At 46.7% G+C, this 19,855-nt stretch overlaps 1 protein-coding gene across 5 annotated transcripts in view; it reads right to left on the reverse strand.

Moving 5' to 3' along the window:
• KHDRBS3 (KH RNA binding domain containing, signal transduction associated 3) overlaps nt 1-19,855 on the reverse strand; it is a 127,612-nt gene that overhangs the window by 77,545 nt on the left and 30,212 nt on the right. The window lies entirely within an intron of this gene.

Genomic DNA, 19,855 nt, shown 5'->3' on the forward strand with positions numbered 1-19,855 from the left:
AGTCACAAGATGAAGACCAATTAGTTTTACAAGGGGTTTCCCATGTCTAGAATCCCATCTCAATGTATTTGGAAATTGACATCTTATGCGCGAGTGCATCTTGCAATTTTTAAGACCTCCGGTCGCCAGATATTGATTCCTCTGCTTCTTTTCTTAACTGTCCATTGCCAGGGAAACAGACCAGCTCTTCTATGGTAAGAAGGAGCAGTGCACAGGCTCAACCGCTGCCCCATCCATTAACCCTTTCCAATCCACTGTCTGACCTGTGAAGACATTATGATTTAAAGCTGTACAGCTCAGATGTTGGAAGACGTCCGTCGGGGTTCTCTTACTGTATATTGCCAGCCTCTCTGCTGTCGGAACCTATCCAACGTGTCACCTCATGCAGTACTGGCTTTAGCCAGCATATAGCGCCGTTGTATAACGGCAGAAAAAGAGTAAGCCCCCTAGGAAAACCAAGATACAAATTGGATTGGAAAGGGTCAAAGGGTCCTCCCATCTCGGGAATCTTATTTCAATGTGTTCGGAATCACAAAAGATGTTTATTTTTAAGGTGCTCTCTTCTCCAGATGTTGATTCCTCTGTTGGTTACTGCTCATTGCCAGGGAAACAGACCACCTCCTCTATGGAGAGAAATAGAGGCGGCCGGCGGTTTCACACATTCATCTAAATCCGGTGGGCGGGGTCTCAGGAGCGCATGCTCACCAGCTCCTGGCCACCAGCTACTGCCAACGGGTCTCCTCCACGAAGATATCTGAATACATCTCCCCGTTGGTATATGCCAACAAGCCCCAGAATGTCAGTCTAGGGCAGGCGAGGTGGAAGGCATGGCGTCCCCTTCAGGGAGAACTGGAGGAGTCACTCAGCAAGTAGGAAGGGGGAGGGGAGGAGATTTTATACCAGAAGGGGCGGGAAGACCGCACGGACCACCACAGAAGGATGCCCATTGGGCAGTCCAGGGCTTATTAGCATATGGCGCCAGAGATGTTTATTTGCAGAGATCTTCTTAGAGGAGACTCTTTGGCAAGATATAAGTATAACGCTGGCTGTGCCGTCACCGCGCCTACGGATCAGTATATTGGGTTAATCGGGCAGATTTAGTGGACAGACTAAGCTGCCAGACACAGAGGACGGGAGGTCAGCGAAAAAAAGTGTTACAATAGAAAAAGAGCTGCATCACCCGCCGACGGCGGGACACGGCAGAGCGGCGGGACACGGCAGAGCGGCGGGACACTCAACTAAAATTGCCAAAAACATAAATAAACTGGAATACAGAGCTCAACTCTGGAGAAAATCGATGACCGCGCTCTCGGGGCGCCAGCGGCCAATTCATCTCCATTACAAATGGAGACTCTTCACGCTGAAGCCTCTAAAAGGGGCCAAAGCTCCGGCGCATCTTAAAGGGGATCCGGCAGAGAAGGACCTGCAGCTCGTTGCGAAGTCTCAGGTCCAACAGACTAAGTGTTCTTTTTGGGCTACGGAACATTTGTTTAAAGAAAAAAGTATCTTAAAACACAAAAAACTGCCATTTCCTTCTGGACCACGGAGCCACGTGGTAAGCCGACACCAAGCGCTGCTACAGGGCGACTCCCATCACTGCACATGCGGAAAGACATTGCATGCGAGGGCGAGGTGGCGGCGGTTTTGGCTCCCAAAGGGAATCATATGCGATTCTCACAGTAGAATCAGCCAAAGACGGGACTGAGGCCCGATGCCCAGTCGCACGGAATCCCACTGTACCCACGGACATTTACTGAGGCCCAATGCCCACATGTGGGCTCTAATTATAAAAACGAGATCCGCACCCAAAGGGATGCATTAGCAGGGCAATTTAAAGCATGCCAATGTGGGGCCCCACCCCCAACCTGCGTGCGGATCGCATGTGTGGGAAGAGATCGCGGCATGCTCCATTTTTGTCTGCGGATCTTGCGGGACGGCTTCCATTGAAGTCAATGCAAGCTGTCATATCTACGGCACAGCCCCAGGTGAAAAAAAAACAAAAAGCTTTCTCCCGATGTCCGCGGGCACAGCTGGAGTCCGCTGTAGGATTCAGCAGTGGAATCCGTGCGTGCCAGTGGACATCGGGCCTTACCTTTCCAGCATGGTGGATACGTCTGGACGTGCCGGACGTATGCGCAGTGTTTGTCTTTTTAATGGATGTCCTGCTTTCCCGTGGCTGTGCCGCGGATATGACAGCTTGCATTGACTTCAATGGAAGCCGTCCCACAGGATCTGCAGACGAAAACTGAGCATGCTGCAATTTCTTCCCGCGCGTGCAGTCCGCCTGTGGGGATTGGTCACCGACTATCTGCACAAGGTGAAGGGATTAAATCCTGTCCACAACTCTTCTTGTAAATGCTGCAGAAGTTCCTCCGCTGATCCGGAGGTGTAGCGGAAGCTCTTATTGTGGAAGTATTCCGCTTTGTGAAGATCCCCTTATGTTCTCACTGAAGACACTGACCGCCCGCCCGCAGACAGCATAGGGGAGCAGCGCCTGATCACAGGGAACCCCACCAATCCAAATGCCCCATGTGAACGGAGAAGAGACGCAGATGATTGGCTGCCGTTCCGTTCACTTCTAATACTCCAACGCTTCCTGGCTGCCGTTCCGTTCACTTCTAATACTCCAACGCTTCCTGTTCTGTAGAGGAAACTTTTCAGACGTCATCTCATCATTATCACAGGCAGGATTACACTGAGAGGAGACACCTGTATATAGATAACAGAGGCTCCACCATTCACAATAGTCACAGCTCCCCTCCTCCCCTCCCTTTACAGGCAGGATTACACTGAGAGGAGGCACCTATATATAGATAACACAGGATCACCATTTACAATAGTCACAGCTCACCTCCTCCCCTCCCTGCACAGGCAGGATTACACTGAGGTGACATATATAATTAACAGAGGCTCCCCCATTCACAGTCCACCTCCTCCCCTCCCTGTACAGACAGGATTACACTGAGGTGACACCTATATATAGATAACAGAGGCTCCACTATTCACAATAGTGACAGCTCACCTCCTCCCCTCCCTGTACAGACAGGATTACACTGGGAGGAGACACCTATATATAAACAACAGAGGCTCCACCATTCACAATAGTCACAGCTCACCTCCTCCCCTCCCTGTACAGACAGGATTACACTGAGAGGAGACACCTATATGTAGATAACACAGGATCCACCATTCACAATAGTCACAGCCCAACCCCTCCCCTCCCTGCACAGGCAGGATTACACTGAGAGGAGAGAGAGGAGACACCTATATATACATAACCATTCACAATAGTCACAGCTCACCCCCTCCCCTCTCCGTACAGACAGGATTACACTGAGGTGACACCTATATAGAGCTAGCACAGGATCCACCATTCACAATCATTGATATCACAGCTCTCCTCCTCCCCCTCCCTGCACACTGACCATTTAGCCCAATAGTCTGATGCTTCCTGTTCTGTAGAGAAAAACTTCTCAGCCATCATCACAGGTAGGATTACACGGAGAGGTGACACATGTATATAGCTCCACCACTAGTGGTGACACAGCTCACCTCCTCCCCCTCCCTGTACAATGTCCTTAGTACATATCGCTGCATGCTCTCTCCACAGGTGTCATATAGGAAAACCAAAGCAGAAACATATCCAGGTAAGTGTGCGGCTCCTGTTACAGCAAGACGACTCCAACAGTCAGTACACCCCTATTAGTTCCTCCTGATTAGTCAGTCCAATACATATAGCTTAATTAAACCATATAAGAACCTTCATGGAGGAGATGAGGCAGGCGGCAGCCTGCAGGCGCCCCCACATGACCCCCCCTGCACACTGCAAAGATTAACCCTTTGCATTGCATGATGGCAGTGCAGTTTACTTTTTGTACAAACGACCCTTTGGGCTCCAACCAGACTGTGAAGGGTGCGGGGAGATTTGTGCTGCACTAATCCACGGATTAGATTCTGTCCCGGCCGGGCGCTCCGGCACACGGGGGGCTTTACTATAAGCACAGTGTATGATTAAGGTTAAGATTAAAACCTTAAAATACAGATGTCACATCTGCAAGAACACGAGCGCCGGACCCCCCACCCCACCCCCGACCTTACAGAAGCTCCGGGCACTACAGGCCAAGAAGCACGGTGAACTGCGGGCGCTACGAAAGACCGCATGCACCGCTGTTACCGGCTCTCTGCTACCGTCCACTGAGCGGCCCCTTTATTAGAGACCCCCATCTAGCAGAGCACTGCACCTCAGCCTTGTGCCGCAGAATTTCATCACGGCGTAGATTCCACTCTGAGGACATCGTTCTGCAGGAGTATCGGCCCCTGCGGACAGGAAGCTTCTTGTAGTTGCCCACTGGAGTCTCGTCTTTCTGTTTCTCTTAGACACAATGGCGCTGGAACTGATCGTCTGCTGTTATACCATCCGTGCGGAGGAACGGCGAGTTGTGCGTTCGGACACGTTAGTTGGAGCTCCAGCGTTGTATTCAGCTGACTGTGTAGCCTGTTGGTCAGAACGATTCCTGACATCCTCCTCCGACCCCTTTCACTGATGAGTAGCTTCTGTCCACAGGATCCCCTTTCGCTGGATGTTTTCCTCGATCGCGCCATTCTCTGTATACTCCGAGTGTGCATTGATACCGTTGTTTTCTTGCACGATTTCTGGGTAGCCATTTTCGGTAGGCTGTGTCACAGCTACAGCGCAACCAAAAATCGCGTTAACAAGCACACAAATCTGCTGTTTGTGCGCCCGTTCAGATGGCCCTGTTCCTTCGCATAAATGCCCTCCCCCTTTCCGCCCCCTCACATGGGAGGGGACGGGGCGAGGCCAGGCGGGGTGGGGCAGGAGCTAGTGTGCTATACTCCCACCCCCTTCCCTCAGTCCTTTGTCGGCTGCCAGCAATGAGAGAGGGCGGGAGCTTAGCAACTAGCCCCCGCCCTGTCCCGCCTCCTCACATTGCAAACAGCCGTCAAGGGGCGGAGAGAAGGAGGTGGGAGTTTAATAGACACGCTGCTAAACTCCCTAGGAGTATATGGGAGCCGCTGCCGTATTCCGGCCAGGAAGATCGTTCCTGAGCAATCTCTTCTGGCCGATGTAAAAGCGCCGGGCTGAAATGTGCACCGTATGCGCCATCTTGGCTGGCCACTTTTACACCGCAGGAATACACCCATCAGAACTGATGCATTGTAAACCAATGCATCAGATGGGCAGCGTATACCGGCCGGGCATAAAAGCGTGGTCAATATACGCTCATGTGAATGAAGCCTGAGGCTGTAAGACAAGACTGCAGCCTGTTATTCCTGATGGGCATTAAATAAACTCCACATTGCGCTCGCAGCGGGTGGGATGCAATATACGTGCATATGGAATGCACAAAGGTGCATCACACCAGCCACGGACAGGGGGCGCATTTAGCCTGGGTTCACATGGGACGAAATCCCGCCAGAAATCTCGCGGTTTGGCCGCAGCAAAAACCGCGAGATCTCTGCCGGGAGAACCGCCGTGCAAAAAGCCGCAACGGCTTTGAAGTGGCCCGGCCGCTCGCTCTTTCGCTGCGGCCGACGCTCCCATAGAGGAGAGCGCGGCCGCAGCGGAATGAAAAAAAGAATGGACGACATGTTGCATATTCTGAAACTGCGGCTGCGACAGCCGCAGCCGCGGTTCCAGCCGGACTTACCGCACCGTATTGGCCGTCCCGTGTGGACGAGATTTCTGAGAAATCTCGTCCACATGGCTGGCTAATCCAGAGATTAGCGGCCACGGGCGGATTTGCCGCAACAAAATTCCGCGCGACAAAACCGCGGCAGATCCGCCCTGTGTGAACCCAGCCTTACAGTGTTCTGAGCTTTTCATACGCAGAGATGCCCAACCGCGCTCCCATTCTTTAAAATGGGCAATTAGTGTAATCAGAGCAATATGCTGCAGATTTTTTTGCGTAAATGAAGTGTGCAGAATACGCTTAAGCGAACAAAAGCATGAAGGCAAGGTTCTATTCACTGCGCAAAACACTGCAAAGGTGTTCATGTGACAAGCCTTAAAACGACAGCTTCGCAAGTGCGACATCAGTCCATCCATCCCCACCCTCTCCCCCCCACGGCCGGCAGGGATGACCCGGCCTTGTTGGAAGTCGCTCCGATCGCTGGATTCACACTGAAACTGATCCACGGAAAACTTGTCACGTGATTTTCTGCTCCGGGGTCACGGGGAGAATTACCACACATGGAGGCGCCAATCATGAGAGGGCCAGAGGCTCTAAAAGGCATCATTCAGTGTACCAGGACTGCAGATAAATTGACCAGATATCCACAATTGTGAGTAATGCAGATTAATCTCGTCTTGCTGATAACTCAGTCCCGGCTACTGCAGAGCCATTTAATGATTAGATACCAAGTATTTTAGCACAACCTCTTCAGTAGTGACCTGGGTAGTCCGTGATGCATAGGAGGGGCTACTCCATGCATCACTGAGTGGTCAGTCTAAACTGGCATCATTTCTCCTTAAGGAGAGCACCTCGAAGGCAAGTGAGGAGACTTATAAGGCCATGCATGCTCCTCTGGGACATATATGCAAATAAAGAAGAATACCCGATGACCCTGGAGGTCCCTTCCAGCTCTAGCATTCTACGATTCTATGATTTTAACAATACCTCTGCAGCGCCACCTATTGGAAGGCAGCCTTCCTACAAGTCAGTGTCAGACCCTTTATGCAAGTCTTTGTAACAATGATTGGGAATTGACCAAAAGCCAGAGCCCACACAGACAGCAGTTTCAGGGCGATTGCCCCTCAGTGTGCAGTAGGTTTCTGGCTTGGCTAGTGAGGTCTGCAATATCCGTCCCAAGTCACGTCATTTCTTCCTAAGGAGAAATGTAGAAGGTGAGTGAGGAGACATTAATATAGGGCTTGTATAAAAGTCCAACAATGGCTTGCAGGAATGCTGCCTTCCAATAGGTGGCGCTGTAGACACATTGTTCCATCATATTCACTGAAGGGTTTGCATGATATGGGGCAGATCTGCCTCGTGTCGGACAGCAGCACCAGTCTTGACTAGGGTTGTATCCGGTGTTACCGCTCAAGTCAATACGTGAACTGCAATACCAGTTAAAGCCTGTGGACAAGGGTGGTGCAGTTTGTGGGTCAACAAAAAACATTTTCTATGGGCTCATAAAACCTCAACTGAATTTAATTTAGAACTAGAAACAAGGCAGGACGTCCCGTAGTTTCTACTGGTAATATTTTGGAACGCACATGACTTTTTGATCCCTTATTTGATTTTTTTTCTTGGCGACCAAGTTAAAAAAAAAAAAAAAAAAAAAAAAAAAAAAAAAAAAGCACAAATCGTGGAGATGAGACTTCGACTGATGGGCCGATTTACAGCAGAAAGCCTCCTGAAAACCCACAGCATTTGAAGCTGGTTTCATCACGTATTCCTGTACGGCATTTACCCCTCAAGTGATGACCGAAGCAGCGGGGATAGAGGGGACAAGCTGCTCAACTGAACTCCGCACTGCATGTCAACTTCCACACGGGTTTTATGTAGATTTCGGCCGCTATTGGACGAAATTCTCAAAAGCTCATCCACTTTGCAGTTCCTGTAAGTGCCATATACTTTCTGTGCAGAGTCTTCAACAACTGGCCGAGTCTGTCCTCCCCCTCAACCCTTTATGGACACAGCAATACCAAATGTGTATTTTTTTTTTTTTTTAATTGGGGAGGGGTGACAAAAAAAAAAAAACAAAAAAAAAAACTTTAGTTCTTTTATATCTATAGTGGGCCATCAATAATGAGAAATAAGTGAGTCCTCTTATAACCTGATGTCTAGCCAGTTTAGATTCATGCCCCGAGGAACAAATTCAAGACTTCTGAGCAGCAGGAGCGAAGGTTTATCCTGGAGGAATGTCGTAGACGTGCGACAACAAACTATTCTTCAGCTTCGATGATGAATCGAGGTTCAGCAGGACTGTCAAACGCATCAAAGGACCTGGTAGAGGCATCAGCTGTCGTGTTCTCCGCAGGAAGGAAATGTAGAAGGAAGTTGAACCTGGCAATAACCGCGACCAACGGGCCTGACGAGGACTTAGACGTTGAGCAGACTGAATATAAGAGGGTTTGTAATGATCTGTATAGATGTAGAATAGATGAGCAGATCCTTCGATTAGGCGTCTCCATTCTTCTAAAGTAAGCTTGATTACCAGTAACTCATGATCACCAGGGGGGTAATTTTTCTCAGCAGAGGTAAACAGTTTAAAGAAACCTCAGGAAATGTTGGAGTTCTTTAGCTATAAAAGATCTCCTGTGCCCAAGGAGGACGCGCCAACCTCCAGGCACAATGGGTTTGAGGTGTCGGGATGATAAATAGGAGCACTGGCAGACATTTGTGTTAGTTTGGTAAAGGCCTCTTCAACCTCAGATACCCATTTTTAGAGTTTGCGTCTCAGAGTCATGGGAAATGAAAAATTGTGGTATAAATGGACTGGAAATCTGCTGATCCTAGAAATCTGCTAGATGGCCTTCAGACTCAGAAGTTTAGGCCAAGAACACTGAAAGTTTCTTTGCCCATACTGAGGCCTTGAGCTGAAAGGATTTGCCCCAAGGAGGGTAAACTAGACAGTTCAAATAGACATTTTTAACCCTCTCCAATCCACTGTCTGACATCTAAAGACATTATGATTTAAGGCTGTACAGCTGCGATGTTGGAAGACATCCGTCGAGGTTCTCTTACTGTATGTTGCCAGCCTCTCTGCTGTCAGAGCCTATCCAACGTGTCACCTCATGCAGTACTGGCTTTAGCCAGCAGATAGCGCCATTGTATAACAGCAGAAAAAGAGTAAGCCCCATGGGAAAACCAAAATACAAATTGGATTGGAAAGGGTTAAAGCTTGGCGTCAAGATGGTTCTGACAAATATAAGACTCTTGACATGCTTGCAGTCCGAGGTAATGTCACCAGAAAATATCAAAAGGAACATCCAAGTAAATGATCACCCAGACATGCAGGAGGAGTTGCGAAACACATTCAGACTCTTAAAATCGATAGCAGGGGTATTACACATGACAAGATATTCATAGTGCCCATCGCTGGTATCGAATGTGGTTTTCCCACTCATCACCCTCATGTATTCTGATGGGATCAGAAGGACAGATGGCTACCATTTTTTTTTTTTAACCAAACTTGATCTCTGTGGGGCGTACAAACAGTTCAGAGATTAGAGGTAAGGGATATGTATGCCAATATCACTCAGACCTTTGTAATTGATGCATGATTGCAAATAATCTCTTTACGAAGAAACCCCCTACGCCCGCTGAAGACTTTCAGATGAAACTCAAGATTCTCCCTAGATTTATTCAGAGATGGCTTGAGTCTCAGGAAGAGAACAGATACACTTGACCTGCAAGAAGAAACTGGGCCCGGTTAGAGGTAGATTGGACAATCGTATGGTCTGCAGTGGCAGGGTCTCAGCCTCTCTTGCTAAAAACATTTGCAATATTTTGTTGAGGCGGACCTGGAATCTCAGGAGAAACTTGTGGACTGGAGAAACGGCATGCAGACAATAGCTATACCAGCAGGTGCTCTAATGTGAGATTTGCCGTGAATGCCAAGGGAGTTTATGGCTCTACTTAGAACCCACAAAGAAATTTCTGTGCAGAACTCCAATTTGTAGATCCAGTGGAACAGTGAAAAACCTTACGGCATCAGACAGGGGCACCCCATCAACAAAAGTGACAGAATTGGGCATCTTCAAGGGTAGCATAGGAATTCTGTGCTTTACCACCAAGACCTGATGGATGAAGTTTGGGTTTAATTTCCTAGAGAATTGGGAGTCGCCACAGGTCAAAGATGCAAGCAGCAAAATCTTTGGGAAGGACTCCGTGCCACCTCGGATAGGCTTTCCTACTGGTCATAGGTGGCAGAATTTCCCTGCTTTACTGGGCATGATCTCAAGAAATGTTCACCACTACAATACAAACCTAGGACCGCCTGAGAAAGCAAAACAAAACATCAAACATGAGAGCTTAGTTCTTTCTAACGTTCCCTTAGAGAGAAAACGAGAAGGCAGAAGTAATCTGGAAAATCTAGAAGCCAGACAAATTTTCTTTTTGCATGAGAGATTTCATGTAGTCACTCTCTGAAGTAGAGATCGATTCTTGAGGCCAAAGAGAAGAGGTTCTCCAAGAACGAAGATACGTTTCTGCCAGCTAATTCATCTTTTCTTCTGCCAGAAAGTCCCTTCCAGAATGCTGACTGGAGTGCCTGGTCATTCCACTCCAATTCTGCGGTCAGTGTGCAAAAATATATGGCATACTAGCCGCCCATCATAGATGCTGCCGTAAACACAAATTAGCAGACTGTAAAATATGGCCAGGTTTCTCAAATGGAGAATGAAATGTGGCCAAGAAGGTCTGCAGATCAGAAGTCACAGTAGCCTTGCATTCCTATAATGGTATTGCCCCTGCTAGAACATTGCTAGGCAAATACATGAATGCAGTTTTACTGTGATCAGTAGGAAACGGTGGAGATTTGAGCTCAAAATGAATTTATTGATTTAAAAAACCTCTGCAGGACTTGGGGACTCCATCATAACCTGCTGGTAATGGTGGCCAAGCGGCAGGAACAGAAGCAGAAGGCAGAGTGCCAGTCACCAGTTGAGCTGTCAAGTGATTTGTGAACTGGGTGGCTACTTGTGTAACAATAGCAGCTTACGCAAATTGAGTGATTTCCAATGTATCAAGGCAAGTTGCAACAGTCTGCAGAATTCGTGATACTGGATCTTGAGAGGCGCAATCTTGTGCAGCTGGATCAGGTGTGGGGGTTGCGGCACCAGCAAGATCGATTGCTTAAGGAACCTGTTAGATAGGCAGATGTGGATCCACCTTGCCACAAGCCAGTCCAGCTGTGGCCTGAGATGGCAGTGTAGTGGCCCAGTACTGGTACTACTGGAGACTGTCACCATATACATTTATTGTACTGTATTTGATTATGTGTTTATCTCCTATATCTTTGCCTGGCCTTAACAACTGCGAGGGTCCCTTGCTATTGATCAGGCATGCAATGGTATTTGAGCCACGATTAGATGAGGTCGAGTTGGAGGATGCTAGAAACTTCTGGAGGAGAAGGCAATATAAGCCAGCCATAGAAAGTAGCAACTACGTGGAGTAGGAGCTGAGCAGAGTAAAATCATTAATCAGTCTGCACTCCACTGATGTAGCGTGCAGCACCTGAAAACTTCTGGATTATTGGCAGCCCTAAAAAGTAGCCTCAGCCGGTCTGTGGAGACCAACAGGAGTAAGGCCGGTTTCACATGGATGACAAAACCGTGCAATTTTCTCGTGATACAAATCACATATATGTGAAGCCCGGGCTTTCCAATGGGTTCCTCCATATTAGCAAGGTTTTGTAGGCTGCTACATTGAGAGAGAAAAAAATAAATCACAGGTTGCTGAATATTGATGTGATTTGCAAGGTTTTGTAGCCCATGTTTCCCTATGGGCCCTTCCTTTGTGTTGCATCGCATGAAAAAAAAACAGTTTTCGTGCGGTGCAACTTTTACAGTGGCAAATCGTACCACTTCCCATTAAAAAAGCCCTAGCTGCATGAAAGAAAAAAAAAAAAAAAAAAAAAAAAAAAAGAAGAAGACCACACACAACAATCACCTAAGAGGCGATGTCCGGCTCCACCGCACGTCTCTATCTCCGGTACTTGGTTGAAGTCCTCGGGCAGAGCTTTCTAGTCAGGGCTTTAAAAAATCCCGCCCCCAGGTAGCGCTGCCTTTGATTAGTTCCTCAAGCGCTAACTGTGATTGGTTCTCAAGCACCACGGCTCAGCCAAAGACTAAATCATCTTTTAGCCACCCATTGGGAAGTAAGCACCATCAAATGTGCACACAGGCAATACCACTTATTAAACAGAGAATCCCTATAATAGCAAAAGGAAAGCTACTGTCAGACATGATATCCCAATCTAGATGTGGTGGAAGATCAAACAACTAGATTCAAAAATCTCCCAATGTATGCCGCCAGACCACCATTCACCCGACAGAGGCCAACCAAGAGCCACCTTCTGGCCTCTGCAGTGCTGGTGTTTGTATAATGTACATTATGAACAATGTATGAACCAGACTTGAAACTGAGCACTTAACTCCAAGTGGGATACAGGCTTTGCTGCAGGGTTCCCAAGCCAGTATACCGTTCTGATAATGTGGCTGCCAACGCTGCACTGGGCTGCGGCACCGTACCTGGTGTGTGAACAGGAGTACAATGAAAAGCCAGGCTGGAGTCAGGGCTGGTGGCATAGGTGCAGAAACCAGGTCCAGCAGAAGTCCACTAACTGGGGCGTTGTCACAATGGGTAGAAACAGATTGCTAAGGCATCCAACCTTGCATGTGGATGTCCAGTATACCAAGTGCTGTGGCAGGATTGGAGAGGGACATGTTTAGGGAGCTTGCACTGGCCTTTTATGAGAGGGGTCGGAGCCCCTAGAGCCTAAGAGGCAAAAACCAGAGCGCCAGCGGAGACTAGAATGGTGGCATTGCCCAACTGTGACCCCAGCAGCTGGTAAGCAAGGTGGGCAGCGACTGTGTGCTGTGACAATATTTATGGTTAAGAACTTGGCTCAAAAAACACAACGGTTTCCGTCTGATTGTGCCTTTTAAACATTGTCCAAAATAGACACTTTAATACAAATGGGTGCTATAGAACTCTGCTGACCCTGGTTCATACAGATTGCCCCGGCAGTGGTGGACAGACTATTTCCTTGCACCATCGCACCCAAAATGCAAGGCTCTGCAGCTCAGAACTTTTATGGAGAGCTGAAACGTGACATTTTTGGATATACAGTATCACCATTTGTCATGTTTTCTGACATTCAAAGTTCAAAAAAATGAGGGGTGAGAGAGTGGAAGGGGGGGGGGGGGGGCTAAAGAGTTGCAGCATGACTGGAGATTTTCAAGAGTGTTTAAACTGATGTAATTTGGTTTTGCTTGGTAAATGACCCCGCTGGGTGGAAGGCCACATACTCCTCCGGCTCCTCAAACCTCAGAAGAAAGCTGTAGTGGATGTTCTTATGCCAGCCAGCCATCCAGTGATCAGCCTAGTGAGCATCCAGCAAACTGATCAGACACACTTGTGCTCCACTGACCGCAATGAGAACAAAGCCGTATGCAGAAGATTGTTGACTTGAGTGGAAATGATGACCTGGTAGATTTTTATGCATCCCAGATAGAACTCAGACTGGTCTGAAAACCTATATAAACCTCCTCTGACATGCAAAGTGACCATCAGAAATTAAGAAGTTCATTAATAAACCTATGCAAGTTCCAGTGCGGCCGTCTCATGGTCAGTGTGTAGAAAGAATGGTCTAACAAGTCCCAGAGGGATCAGGCAACGTACAGGGTGGTCCAGTGGGGATGGAGACCCCTAAATAAATGGAACACAGGAATTAGAAATGCCATCCTGTGTACGACATGTTGCCAAGAGGAAGGAGGCAGATCGGAGAGGGGTGGTCCAACACTGGCCATTTAGAAAAGGAAAAAGCCACAAGTGACATATGTATCCGATAGAGAATTTGATGAGGAATCAAAAATTGTGCTTAAATGTGACATACGTTATTCCTGCCAAAGTCATCACTGGTGGCACAATTCCCCTGGAGACAGATTGTGCCGATTTCTGGGGAGCACAATACCAGAGTCACTGCAATGAATTTGAATGGTCAGCACCCTAACAAACCAAACAAACCACCCATCTGCCATGGCACAGTTGGCAAATTGCTTGCCAAAGTTTCATCACAAAGGTTTGATCATAGACCTGCGAGAAAGTGAAAGGAACAAAACCATCACAAAGCCACAATGGCCTGAGAAAGACCATAGACACTTTGGTCGAAACGTCGCTTTTCATGTGGACTACGATTAAAGAAATGTATTTTGTCATTTAACGACTGGTAAGAAGATTCATTCCTACATGCTGCCTCTCATCGTGTTTATAAAGCCACAATGGCTGTCCTGGCATCCTTCTGCAAGAGACCACATCATAGCACCTGGCTTCTGTCACAGGAGAGTATGGAGAGTTGAACCCTTATTGGGCGGGCACCGGTTACACAAATGGCACCCGTACAAGATCCAGTTGCTGCAGCATCCTAATAAGGACAACTCAGATCACCATGTTGCATTTGCAGAATGGGTGTCACAGCAATTCCGGGACCCACATTTCACAAAGACTGTACTGTTCTGTGATGAAGCAAACTTCCCATAAATAAGGGGGGGGGGGGCAAACAAAATATTCACTACTGGTCCAACACAAACCTGCACTGGACAGACCCCTACAAGAATGTTGGCACACAGAAAGTGCACCCATTCTTCATGGGACAGTAACCTTACTGTTGTCATGTATCTGCAATTGTTACATGTCGAGGGGTTCCCATCACTGTGCAATGCAGATGGCACATCTCCAATGTTCTTCCAGCAGGATGGTGACCTCCCCCCTTCCACATTACAGATGTGATATCTTGGACTTTTTGGAAAAGCAGTTTCCAATGAAATGGACAGGGTTTTGTGGTGGAAAGCCCCCACCCCCCATTGAAATCCACCCCTTTGGACTTCTCGTGGGTGATGCCAGGTCCAGAGTCTGGACCTACGCAAGCTGGAGTGTGACGCACATGCAACAGCGTATCCCACGTGCATGTGCAAGCATTTCTGTTGAGGTATTGCATCATGAATAGGAAACCAGAATAGTCTTGACGATCCAAAGCAACTGGGTATGAAGAGTATATTTTGTAGTGGATTGGGTGTTCCATGTCACTGAAAAACTAAGAACGTTGGCAGGTATGAACAGGTACATGATATTTAGGCACATCTGTGGATACATTTGTCTCATGCACCCCTTCCTACTTGAAACCATTGACTTTGTTCCAAGATAGCGGCCTTCAACATGACCACCATGTTTGTCACACCACTCAGGTTTGCCCCTTTCGCCTTAGCAACATGCCACCCACAGAATGGTGTTCTGAATAAATGGAGAATGCTGATTAAGGAGTCTTCATACATTTGGATCATCCTGCGTATACAGCCAAACATGGGTAATACAAGAGGTCAACAAGCAAGTCGGCGGTGGATGTTCAACACCGAATCAAAACAAGAGACTTAATGATACTTAACACCGCTACACTTTATAAAGTGATATTACATTCCCATGTTAACTATATTATATACAACAGAAAATAGTTCTTTTGGCATTATACAGTTCGGTAAGAGTGAAGATTTACCAAACTAAACTTTACAATGAAAAAAATAGATACACATAGCAGATTGGAATTGCTGTTCAATTTTGGTTTTTTTAGATCCCCCATTTGAAAAAATTGTGAAAAATCTTTAACCCTCCACTGACAAGCTTAAAGGGGTTGTCCCGCGCCGAAACAGTTTTTTTTTTTTTCAATAGCCCCCCCGTTCGGCGCGAGACAAACCCGATGCAGGGGTAAAAAAAAAAACAAAAAAAACGTCCAGTACTTACCCGAATCCCCGCGCTCCCGCGACTTCTTACTTACCTTAGTAAGATGGCCGCCGGGATCTTCACCCACGATGCACCGCGGGTCTTCTCCCATGGTGCACTGTGGGCTCTGTGCGCTCCATTGCCGATTCCAGCCTCCTGATTGGCTGGAATCGGCACACGTGATGGGGCGAAGCTACAAGGAGCAGCTCTCCGGCACGAGCGGCCCCATTCGGCAGGGAGAAGACCGGACTGCGCAAGCGCGTCTAATCGGGCGATTAGACGCTGAAATTAGACGGCACCATGGAGACGGGGATGCTAGCAACGGAACAGGTAAGTGAATAACTTCTGTATGGCTCATAATTAATGCACAATGTACATTACAAAGTGCATTAATATGGCCATACAGAAGTGTATAACCCCACTTTGTTTCGCGGGACAACCCCTTAATATTGTATACTTTTTTCGAATGGGAGTCTATGGCTGACAGATGCCACAATACGCCTGTGCAGGGGCACACAAGCTTCTAATGGGACAATCACCCCAACTTCTACCTCTGAAGTACGCCAACTGAAATATGTATACACTTACATGTCTTGTGTATGGTTGGTGAGAAAGCTTTAAGTATACAACAGATACAGAACCAAGAACGGCAAGAGTTATGACAAAACTTTTTTAAAACAAAATTTCAGATACTTAATGATTGAATAATGAGAAGATGGAGAGAGAAAAAATAGAAGTGTTTGTCAGAGCAGCCGGAGGGGTTAAGCTACATTTCTCTCTTAATTGCAGAGTCCATTAGGTGTGCAGCAAAAAGCCCAGACATTGTATGCAATTACCAAGCTCCAGAGAAACACCAGTTACAATTCTGCACAGATTTGAATTAAAAAATAGTCTGTGATTAGGTGAAGTAATGATCCAAAAGAGATTAGTTCCGTTCACATTGCACTCATTAAAAAAAATCTAATTGTGAAGTCTCAATCTCTGTCTTAAGTCTAACAGGTGGTGAACACCTGGTCGGACAGAACGAACATCTGAAGTGTTGGGTTATCAAAAATAAAAAAATAAAGATCTAAAAGAATTAAATTATTGAGGCGGAGATCAAAGCGATGGATTGTTCTTCATGGGCGAGGACGGAGTGTAATTAGTCTCTCCAGTTTGTGAAACAGTACTATCGTATCTGGTTCCCAGCAGAGTTATGAGTGGAGACATGGTCTGGGCTACCGCAGCTAGAGGGAACGCCCACAGCTCTGGATTGGGTCCAACCCCCTGCTCAGGGCAGGATCACTAAATCATCCCAGACAGATATCTGTCCAGCCTCTGAAGACTTCCATTGAAGAAGAACTCCCCACCTCCTGTGGTAACCTGTTCCACTCATTGATCCCCCTCACTGTCTAATATCTAATCTGTGTCTCCTCCCTTTCAGTTTCATCCCATTGCTTCTAGTCTTTCCTTGTGAAGATGAGAATACGGCTGACCCCTCTGCACTGTGACAGAGGATAATTACCTCACGTGATCTAGACTCTATGCTTCTCTTAACACGCCAATGAGTCAGCACCAGAATGCATCTCCACTATAAAAGGTTAGGACATGACCACATTTTGCAAGATACCCAATATATAAAGCATTTTGTTACTTGTGAGCCACACACCAAAACATCTCACCCAGATCAGATGCAGGTAGATTTATAACTCCGTAGGCCAAAAATGAACAGGGACTTCTATGAAAGAGTGGTGGAGCTCTGGTCCAGTCCATGGCCTCCTGGTGCTTCAAACAGGAGTAATCCGCACCACTGAAAGGTTCCAGATTCCACAAATGTATACACACTACAGTGGCTGACTGGTTGGTGCGGAGGTGTGCCTCCAACCGGCCAAGCAAACCACATACAAGCAGATGTGGACCGTCAGCGTCCGGAGCCAAATAACCACACAGGTTGATGTCAGCTGTGTTGCGCTGTCATGCTAGCGTGGTCACATCTCTGTGATAGATTTATATTCCAAAACATTTCATAAGTCGGTCTTTAAAATGGTTTAATCTGTCTTTCTGATCTGTAGAAGAAAACGGAGACTCTAGAAAAAATGGGCGTCCAACCGAGGCCGGTTGACAACCACATCTCTATCTACCAAAGACAGGAAGACTGCTTTAACCCCAATCTAGCCCATATCGGTTGATTCCCCACATCCTTTTGTCAACAAGCAGGACAAACTATGTGGGTTTCATCAGCGTAAAGATGGGACTCAAAGCAAACTACAATTTTACGCCTCTTCTTGAGACATCATCCCTTCTCTACTGCAAAACGCAAGTGATTGCCTGCTGTCTTCATCATATCCACTCTCCATCTGACACTGCAAGCTTTCAATAACTCAACTTCTTGTGTTCCCACCATCTACTACAGATTTCCATCTTTGTATGTGGTCCCACCATAACTCTACAGACGCACACCTGCTGTATTGGGGTCATATTTGAGTTTGATCTTTCCCTCACACTACAGTCAATCGCTTGCTCACTTGTGTCACCTGCACCTCAAAAACATCTTCAAACTCTGCTCTTATCGCGGAAAGACAACCTGTTCCATTCTGCGTTTGCCTATTGTAACCTACGCCTGACTGGTCTTCACCCTACTACCCCTCACAAAACTCTTCTCTATCCTGTACGCAGCAGTAAGACTCTTCTTCGTCTTGCACTGATGCCCCCACCCCAAGGCAGTCACTGCACCATCAACTATAGATTACAATATAAATTCATCACGGATCCATAAAGCTCTCTAGTGCTGTACCGGCCTATCTCTCATCCCTGGCTACAGCCCCATCTATCCTCTTCGTTCTGCCAAGGATCTCAGACGAATACACTAATACCCTGCATAACACAAGGATCCCTCTCCCATCTGCTAGATTTTCCCTGAGCTGCACCATTTCTTTGGATTGTACTACCCTGATCAGGCAAGTCAATAGCCACAGTTTTAGGAGAACCCTTAACATATATCTGTTTAGGAGAGGTGATTGGCCTCCCTAATCTAGTTCTCCATTTAACCCTTCTCTACATTCCACCTCAGAAGCTAATCAGTCCCCCTGCCCCGAACCCCAGCATAATACACCCCATATCTGTACATGCAGATAGCGTCTGGTGAGACTATGTATACATTCTTTATACACAACATGGCAGATCACTGTGCAGAAGCACTACTACCTCACGTCAGCCATATTGTCTCAGATTGTAAGCTCTTGTGAGCTGGGCCCTCACCCCCCTATCGTCTACTAGAGGATCCTACATGTAATGTCCCATTATAAAATCGGGAGGGTCCATGAACAAAGTGCTGTAAAATATATTGACACTACAGAAACAAAGCTTTAGGGTATAAATAGTAAGGATCTTTGCACGGATCCGTTAAAAGGAAGTTAACATATCAAACTAGTCAAAACTATCAGTTCTCGGGGACACATGATGGGCGAGGGACAGTGGAAATGTGCAACAAGTCATTACTATTGGCTTCTCAAGACATGAGCGGTAAGGAGGAAGGTAGACTGTCTAATAAGTCATTACTATTGGTTCCTTAGGAGACAGGATGGTGTTATAAGGACAGTGGATAAACAAGTCAAACTGAATATGTTGATTATAGTTCACAATTAACCCCTTCACAACAACCTAATATATATTTACATCAGGCAATCGTGAAGCGTGCACAGAGCGGGTTTGGGAGCAGCTAAAGGGATTTTCTGGCAGCTGCCGGTAACCGCTGCAATCAGTTAGCCCCGATCACCAGTAGTTAACCATTAGATGCTGCAGTCAAAAGCCAACCTCACATCTAAAATAGTCAGTGGGAAGCAGGGAACCCCTCCCATACCCCCCAACACAATCGGGTGATGCCAATAGGCCAATAGGCAAGTGTGGCAGCCCGGAGTGTACTGAAGCCTCGCAGGACTGCCATGCATTGATGCCCGTCAAACCCTTCCCAGGGCTTCATAGACATTAAAAATGGTTACATAGTACTAATGGTCGATTGCAAGTTAAATTTAAAAAAATAAAAATAAAAAAAGTAAAAAAAAAAAAATGTAAAAGTTTAACGGTGTGTTAAAAAAAAAAAGTAAAAAAAAAAAAATGTAAAAGTTTAACGGTGTGTTAAAAAATATATAAAAATGATTAAACCCCCACATATTTGGTATCAGTATGTACATATTACAAATCAATTAAAATAAATCACAAAATTTATCCCACATGGTAAATGTCATAAGAAAAAAAAAAGTATCCAGACTCCCGTAAAGTTTGAATTAAGTGTTAGCAAAAAGATGCATGCACCCCAAAGTAGAACTAAGTAACTACAGTTCTCTGCCCCACAAAAAAACCCTATACAAATGTGGCATCACAGTAAATCATACTAACTCACAAAAACTTTTGTT

The sequence above is a fragment of the Eleutherodactylus coqui genome, chromosome 9 (genome assembly GCF_035609145.1).
Source record: "Eleutherodactylus coqui strain aEleCoq1 chromosome 9, aEleCoq1.hap1, whole genome shotgun sequence".
Taxonomy (NCBI): Eukaryota; Metazoa; Chordata; class Amphibia; order Anura; family Eleutherodactylidae; genus Eleutherodactylus; species Eleutherodactylus coqui.